The following is an 8,122-nucleotide window of genomic DNA, read 5'->3' as shown; positions in this document are numbered from 1 at the left end:
TGGTTGCAATTTTTTTTTTTTTTTTTTGTCTTTTTAGGGCCTCACTCTCAGCATATGGAGGTTCCCAGGCTAGGGGTTGAATCAGAGCTGTAGCTGCCAGCCTACACCACAGCCACAGCCATGCCAGATCTGAGCCCCGTCTGCAACCTACAGTACAGCTCATAGCAACAACGCTGGATCCTTAACCCACTGAACGAGGCCAGGGATCGAACTTGTGTCCTAGTCAGATTCCTTTCTGCTGAGCTACGATGGGAACTCTGGTTGCAGTATTCTTAACTCATTTTATTTCTCAAAGTCCCAAACCATTTAGAAACTGAACGTAAGTTTCCCTTTGGGGACGGGAAAAGGATGTTGAGCACAAACATGGTAGAAACTTTGAACTTGCTCTAGAATTTGATGCCCTTTCTTTGAGCGTTATCACTTTCAGGATCAGCCAACCTCTGGAGCAGATGATTTTCTCCCCTGTCCACAGGCCGAACCAGGTGGTCCTGAGGGGCGGGGTGAGAAACTGGGCAGCAGCCAATGAGGAAACAAATTGATCTGTTGATGTAGTTCCATGCTGCTCAAGCTTTAATGACTTGAAAACGCTGGAAGGTTCATTCAATCTTTCTTTCCTGTAAATAAAGAGAAAGAGCAAGGTGATGCCAGCCTCCTACCCTGACAGCCCAAGGCTTTCATATTCACGCGGATCATATCATGTATTGAAATGCAGCAACAGCACGTTTCATATTATAGCCAAAATATTTTTAACTCCATAGGTTTTGTTAAAGTTATACCTTGCTATTGAAGAGACAAAATGCCTACACTCCTTGTTTTAATTAAATAAGTTTAAATATTTGTTGTGTTGGGTGACATTTCACTGGTAACGTTGACTAATTCTCTTAAGACAATGTGACAAAACACAATTCACTTAATATTCATGACTAATCCTTAAGTAAGATGTGATCCTGTCCAATGCCTTCGCAAATACGAGTTTCCCTTAGTTCAGGTTTTTCGAAGTTAGCATGGCAAAGTACATGTAATATGAAGTTGACCATTTAAACAATCTGAATGTGTATAACTCAGTGGTGTTCCAACAGATTTACAATGTTGTCAACCAGAACACTTTCATCACTCCCCAATCCATTAAGCAGTCATTCTCCATCCCCTTTATCCCCATGTATTATTGTATGATCCCATTTTGATGAAATATCCAGAAGAGACAAATCCATAGAGACAGAAGCAGATCATTGTTTGCCTGGGGCTGGAGAGGGAGGGTGGGGGAAATAGGGAGTGACTGCCAGTGAGTTTGGGTTTTGCCAATGGTAATGAAAATGTTCTAGAATTGACTGTGGTGGTGGGTGCATGAATTTGTAAATATACTAAAAGCCACTGAATTTTAAACTTTAGGCAGGTGATGGCATGTGAACCATATCGCAATAGATGTTTTTAAATAAACAACAAAATGCTTAATATCTAACTTCCTGAGCTCTGAATAAGCCTCAGAATTGGGATAGGGACTGTGTTAAAAATTACTTTAATTTAAAAAATTTTTATCAAGATGCAACTGACCTATAATACTGTGTAGGTTTGAAGTGTTCAGCATGTGATTTGACCCTTGAACAACGTGGGGGTTAGTGGCGCCGACCTGACTCCTCCACGGCCCACTTCCAACTGAAAACCCTCAAATCCAAGTATAAATTTACAGGTGGCTCTTTGTATCCACAGTCCCATCCTCAGATTCCACCAACCTCAGATCATGTACATGTATTCATCGGAAAAAATCCACATGTAAGTGGACATTCGTGGTCCAAACACATGTTATTAGGGGCTCACATGTGCTATGTTTTTTCTTACACGAACAGTAGGGAGTGGATACGCTGGACGAAGGGACAATCGCGTCCTGGGTGGGACCGACAGGTTGGCAAGAGACATCATCACACTGCTCAGGATGGCACCCAATGACAAACTTACGAATTGTTTCTTTCTGGAACCTTCCACTTCCCACTTTAGTTGACTGAGAGTAACTAAAACCATGAAAAGCAAATCTGCGGATAAGGGCAGGTGTAGGGCGTGGAGGGGGGGGTGAATGTGGGTAAGGTGAGAATTACGGTATTGTTTTCTTATTTAATCACTATTTTTATGATTAGGGAAGAAAACAGTTGTTCTTTTAAAAAAGGATCATTCAAATGCGCAAGAATCACCTTCTAGCTACCTTTGCTCTCCAACTTGAGACCAATACATGAATGAAAAGCAATTGCCTTGGGGGCTGACCCTCCTCTTGCCCAAGGCTCCAGAGGAGGCTGAGGGCCGGTGACCTGGCTTCATCAGCAGGCAATTTTAACAGCAGGTTCTGGTGCTTGTTTTCTCAGTAAATGGCTGGCATAGCCCAAGAAGAAAGGTAAAGTTCACCCACTTTCTTGAATATTTATTTGCGGCTGGGTGCTGGGACTAATGCAGTAGTTGTAGTTTGATGTTTAATCACTGGCTCAGAAATTCTGTTGCCATAGATACAGAGGACTAGGATGATGTCACTGCTACCATTTGTCTCATGAGCTGGTTAAAACTGACCTTTAAAACTTAAGCTTAATTATCTTTACTGCCAAAAGAGGCCCCTAGGGAATAAGCCTTAATGAATTCGTATTTTGACAATCATTTCCTTCTCTCCTCATTATTAAAACTGATTTTCTGGGTCTGCCAGTGAATTCCCCCGGAGCCTCTCTGAATTGCACATTTTCCAAATCCGCATTAAGATAAAAATCCTTATTTGCACCCTGCCTTCTCCCTGGAGAGGAAGCAGTGAAAGGAGATCCCAGGAAGAAGGTGGCCTAATTCCTTCTCTTGGTCCCTACACTCTCTCCTTCAGCCAACACAGCAAGGTCTTGTTTTGCAAATGCTCTAGAAAGTCTATAATGAAATAAATGTAATTCTATAAGTCCATAATGAAACTCAACATAGTTTGATTTTTTCAAAAAGTATCCCCACAAATGATGTGAAATATCAGCCATGCTCTCACGCTGCATGTCCATGTGTCAGCTGCAAAGTCCACAGCCCGTAGGCTCAGCTCATCTGACGACACACACGAACACACATCTTCATGCATTCATTCTTTGAACAAATGTCCTAGCAACTGAGGAATCACCAGTGAACAAAAGAGACAAGGAAACTAGCCTCATGGAGTGGGGAAGAATGAAACGAAGCAAATACTCGCAGAAGTAACTCTACTGTCCCTCTGGTGTTAGGTAATGATGAAGGGACGTTTAAACTAAGACCTGAACAGTGGGACTCCAGATTTTCTGTATAGGGGACAATTTAGGACAGTATTCAGGTTAAAGAAAATGACCATTGCTCAAGTCAGAGAAGGGAAGGTGATGGATAATTTCCCTCCAAACACCCCTTTATCACCAATACTGGACATAATGAATGAGGTAGTCAGAGGAGCAGGTGCAAAGACCCTGAGGTCAGTCTCCTAGTACGACATTCCAAAAAAGCTGTAGGACTTCTGCCGTGGTGCAGTAGGTTAAGAATCCGACTGCAGCAGCTCAGGTCACAGCTGCAGCTTAGATTCAACCCCTGGCTTTAGGAACTTCCATATGCCATGAGAGTGGCCAGTTAAAAAAAAAAAAGCTATAAACACAAATTCCACTGTAAACAACTGGATGTCCAACTTTTTGGTCTCAGAAACCCTTTACTCCATAAAAATTACTGGGGACTCCAAAGAACTTTTGTTTATATAGAGTATATCTACAAAAAATAAAGTATTAGAAATTAAAATAAAATTTAAAATGATCATTCAAATTTTAATTCTCTAAAAATAATAAACCAACTATATGTTGACATATTTTTCAGGACAAAAGACATTTAGGAGAAGAGTTGCATTAATGTACATACTTGTAAATCTCTTTAATGTCTGTCTTAATAGAAGGCAGCTGAATTCTCACATCAGCTTCAGCATTCAATCTATTGCAATGTTATTTTAGTATATGAAGCATATGAAGAAAATTGAGCTTCCTACAGATAGGTAGTTGGAAAAGGTAGGCTATTTTAACGCCTTTTTATTTATTTATTTATTTATTTATTGTCTTTTTGCCTTTTCTAGGGCTGCACCTGCAGCATATGGAGGCTCCCAGGCTAGCGGTCCAATCGGAGCTGTAGCCACTGGCCTACGCCAGAGCCACAGCAACACCAGATCCGAGCCACATCTGCAACCTACACCACAGCTCACGGCAACGCTGGATCTTAACCCACTGAGCAAGGCCAGGGATCGAACCCGAAACCTTATGGTTCCTAGCTGGATTCGTTAAGCACTGAGCCACGACGGGAACTCCTTAATGGCCTTTTTAGATAACCGTAGGGATCCTTCTTTGATACTATGTCCAAACTTAACAATTGATAGTGTTTCCTAAAGGGTTAGTTGCAGTGTTGAATGAGAAACCATATCAATATTTTTTTTATTCTGTTATATTGAAATTCATTGGTCTGCCTTGCTTTTTTTTTTTTTTTTTTTTTTTTTGGTCTTTTTTAGGGCCCACACCAACAGCATAGGGAAGTTCCCAGACTAGGGGTCCAATCAGAGCTGTAGCTGCTGGCTTACACCACAGCCATAGCAACCCAGGATCTGAGCCAAGTCGGCGACCTACACCACAGTTCACAACAACACCCAGATCCTTAACCCGTTGATTGAGGCTAAGGATCGAACCTATGTCCTCATGGATACTAGTCAGATTCGTTTCCGCTGAGCCACAGTGGGAATGCCTGCCTTGCTCTCTGAATATATCTTTCACCCATGTGTGACATGTTAACATCATATTTTGGTCATTTGTAAAATACTGGTTTGTTGAGTTGTGCAGATTTTCCAAATGTTTTCATTATGTAAACGTTATAAATCATGTTTGTTAATATTACCACCTGACTCATCAGATTCGTATTTAAATGTTGGAAAGCTGTCAGGCTCACAGTGGTCAATACAATTTTTCCAAATGTTAATTTTCACATGAAAGCTCAAATTTCATCATTGCCAACACATACTTTAGTTGTTTTCATTGAAATGACAGCCTCACTTCATTTATTTTCAAGAAAATGTCTGCCAAATACTCAAGTCTGAATGGTCATCATTTGTAAGTCACACTTTCAAGTAAAAATGATGTTCCATAATAAAGGGGACTAGTTTGGCTGGCAACTCATTCACAAAGTGCTTTTCGCTTTTCTTTTTCTTTCTTTTTTTTTTCTTTGGTCTTTTTAGGGCTGTATCCGACGCATGGAGGTTCCCAGGCTAGGGGTGAAATAGGAGCTGTAGCTGCCGGCCTACACCACAGCCAAGCAACACCAGATCTGAGCCGAGTCAATGACCTATACCACAGCTTATGGCAATGCCAGATCCTTAACAGACTGAGCAAAGCCAGGGATCGAACACACATCCTCATGGTTACTAGTTGTGTTCATTACCACTGAGCCACAACGAGAACTCCAAAATGCTTTTCCTTGAGATAACCATTGTCTTTCAGTTTGCAGAAGAAATTATGCTTACCTCCTATTTCATTATGCAGAATATTTTAAAAGCTTGTACTGTCCCTCCCATCTGTCTCAGTAAGCCGATGTGGAAGAATCTAGGATGTCTATTTCTGCAGTGAGGCAGAATGTCCTAAGGGCCACTCTGACAGATGGGGCACCAGTCTTCAACTGTTGTGTTCTATTGTGAGGGACCCCTGGAGTCCTTCCTTAATTAGGCGTCTGGTTTAGACATATCACACTTTATTCCAAAAAAAGATCTTTTCATTCTAACTCTTACTCAGCCAGTGCTTATTGGCTGATAAATGTTAAAGATGTGATATATTTTTGGAAATATAGTAATCCTTGTTAATAACAGATTTTTTTTTGGTTTGGTTTTGGGTTTTTTTTGTTTTTTTTGTTTGTTTGTTTGTTTGCCTTTTCTAGGGCCGCACCCGCAGCATATGGAGATTCCCAGGCTAGGGGTCTAATTGGAGCTGTAGCCACCGGCCTACACCAGAGCCATAGCAACTCAGGATCTGAGCCGAGTCTGTGACCTACACTACAGTTCACGGCAACACAGGATCCTCAACCCACTGAGCGAGGCCAGGGATCCTAGCTGGATTCGTTAAGCATCGCGCCACGACGGGAACTCCCATAACAGAATGTTTTAAAAATTGACTGTTTCGAGCCACGGCAACGCCAGCCAGAAGGATGGCAGCCTGCATCCAGTAAGTGCTCCTTACTCTGAAACAGTAACAGGTGCTTATTCAAGAGAAAGTACCCAGAGGCATGAGGCCAAAGCAAAAGATCCCCCTCTCCTCCTCACCTCATAGTCTCAATCTGCGCCTCAGGGGTGTGGATGTGGTCTTTCAGATATTTTCTACATCTGCTTTTTTTATAATATATGTAAAAAAAAAAAACCAAAACAACAAAGCCAGAGATGAGCTCACAGTCGGCAGCCTGTTTTTTAGCTTGCTTTTTTTCTCCTTCAGTAGTTGATGACCAAGACCTTTTGGGGGTCCAGGCATTGGGTGGCACTGCCCTCTATGTACTGGCTGAGAGTCCTGATCCAGCAGAATTTGTTCTCAAAAGCATCAGTATCGTTGAGCACGCCCGTCTTTACTAGAGAAAGCAGACCACCAATGCAACCTGCAAGGGGATCCTTGGAAAAGGGCAGCTTTTATCCTTCGAACGGTGCCAGCCTGTGGCTAGACACCATGGCCTCGGAAACTCCAACTTCCCAGACAGCAAAAGGGTCCTGGGTGGAACTGGGCAATTGCCAGCCCCACAGAGCAGGAGACAGCGGAGGCAAGACATGGGGGTTTGCTGTTGGATCAGGCTCTTGCTATAGGGGATCCCAGTGCTCCAACAAAACATGTGTAGCTCCCATTTTCCACTTCCGTCAGGGCTTGCTTTGGTCATTGACATTGAGAAATACAATGACAAGTTGATTTATTTCATGTCCAGGAAAAGTTCCTCCCAGGAAAACGAACTGTTATGTTCACCCAGCATAGTCAAGCAATGTTGTTTCTTTAGTATAATGGGTTATGCAAAAAAAAAAAAAATCCTTTATGCTTGCTTATGGAGACCTGTACAAAAACATTTTCTGCAGGATTATTTGCTAATATTTTAACAAGAATTTCAGTAATATATGTAACCCCCCAGAAAACAGGTCCAGCCCTGCTATCCACTAAATGGTAATCATGATTTCATCAGACATGGTGGTGGTTGGCAGATGGAGGAAGTCTTCCTAAATCACCTTGTACCTTACTGTAAGATGGAAGCATCCATCCCACCTTGCTCTTCTTCTCCTCTCTCCTCCTCTTCCTCTTCTTCTTCCAGTCTCTGTCCCTATCTTCTCATCCTGTTCTCCCTGACTCCATGCTCCACCCACAGGTCTACCACAACAGGGCAGTCTGGTGTAAGATAATAGGGAGTGGTGGGGCCTGTGGCAGTCTAAGAGAATGGTTGGTATGGAGGGGGCAGCCACCCCTGAGCTCCAAGCTGCCCATGCTGGAATGCAGGCCAAATGTTACCAGATACTTGGAGGGCTTTTCTGTTTCTTTTCTTTTCTTTTCTTTTTTTTTTTTTTTTTAGAGAAGTCAGAAATCCATCATTTTATGGAAAATCTTTTAATGTTTTTAATTGTTGGAAATAAGTCCAGTTTTATTCATTATATGGGGTCATAAATGGGCCAGTTCCAATCTGCAGAGTGCCAGCCAGGCATCTCTGAGTGATGAAGGTGCCATGTGCATGGTGGGGGGTGGGAGTAGGAATGGGAGCTCTTCATGTGTATGCAGGTGTGCATGCCTGCATGTGTATGTGCACACGTGCACACTTCTATACGTGTACGTGTGTGTGCATGTGTACTTTACGATGGTCTTCAGTCTTAAGCAATGAGAGGAGTTAGTTGCCTTGTGACATTTGGTTTTCATCCTTCCAATCCTCAGCGGCTGCTGAGGCATTTGTTGCATGGGACCCGGGCCAATAAAGATCTGTGATGTGGGGTCACCATGTCAGCTCTTGGACACTCAATGCTGCACTGGAGACCCTAGCCTGGTCTCCAGGTCCAAAATTCAAACACGAAGTCCAAACCTCCTAGTTCGCTTTTGCACTGCAAATCTTTAATGCCTGCGTGCATACACACTCATGT

General features: G+C 42.6%; 1 long non-coding RNA gene across 1 annotated transcript in view; it reads right to left on the bottom strand.

Annotated features, from left to right (window-relative positions):
* Positions 1-497: 497 nt before the first annotated feature.
* Positions 498-8,122, bottom strand: part of LOC106510490 (uncharacterized) — a 21,180-nt gene continuing 13,555 nt past the window's right edge. Inside the window, exon 3 of the long non-coding RNA XR_002344545.2 lies at positions 498-614. This is a non-coding gene — a long non-coding RNA (uncharacterized LOC106510490). The remainder of the gene's footprint in view (positions 615-8,122) is intronic.

This window comes from Sus scrofa, chromosome 6, assembly GCF_054392235.1.
Source record: "Sus scrofa isolate SSC_HxYL_T2T_F1_AM1 chromosome 6, Sscrofa_HxYL_maternal_Yorkshire_Landrace_v2.0, whole genome shotgun sequence".
NCBI classification, from domain to species: Eukaryota; Metazoa; Chordata; class Mammalia; order Artiodactyla; family Suidae; genus Sus; species Sus scrofa.
Note: the sequence above shows the minus strand (reverse complement) of the source record. Positions and strands in the feature narration are given on the sequence as shown.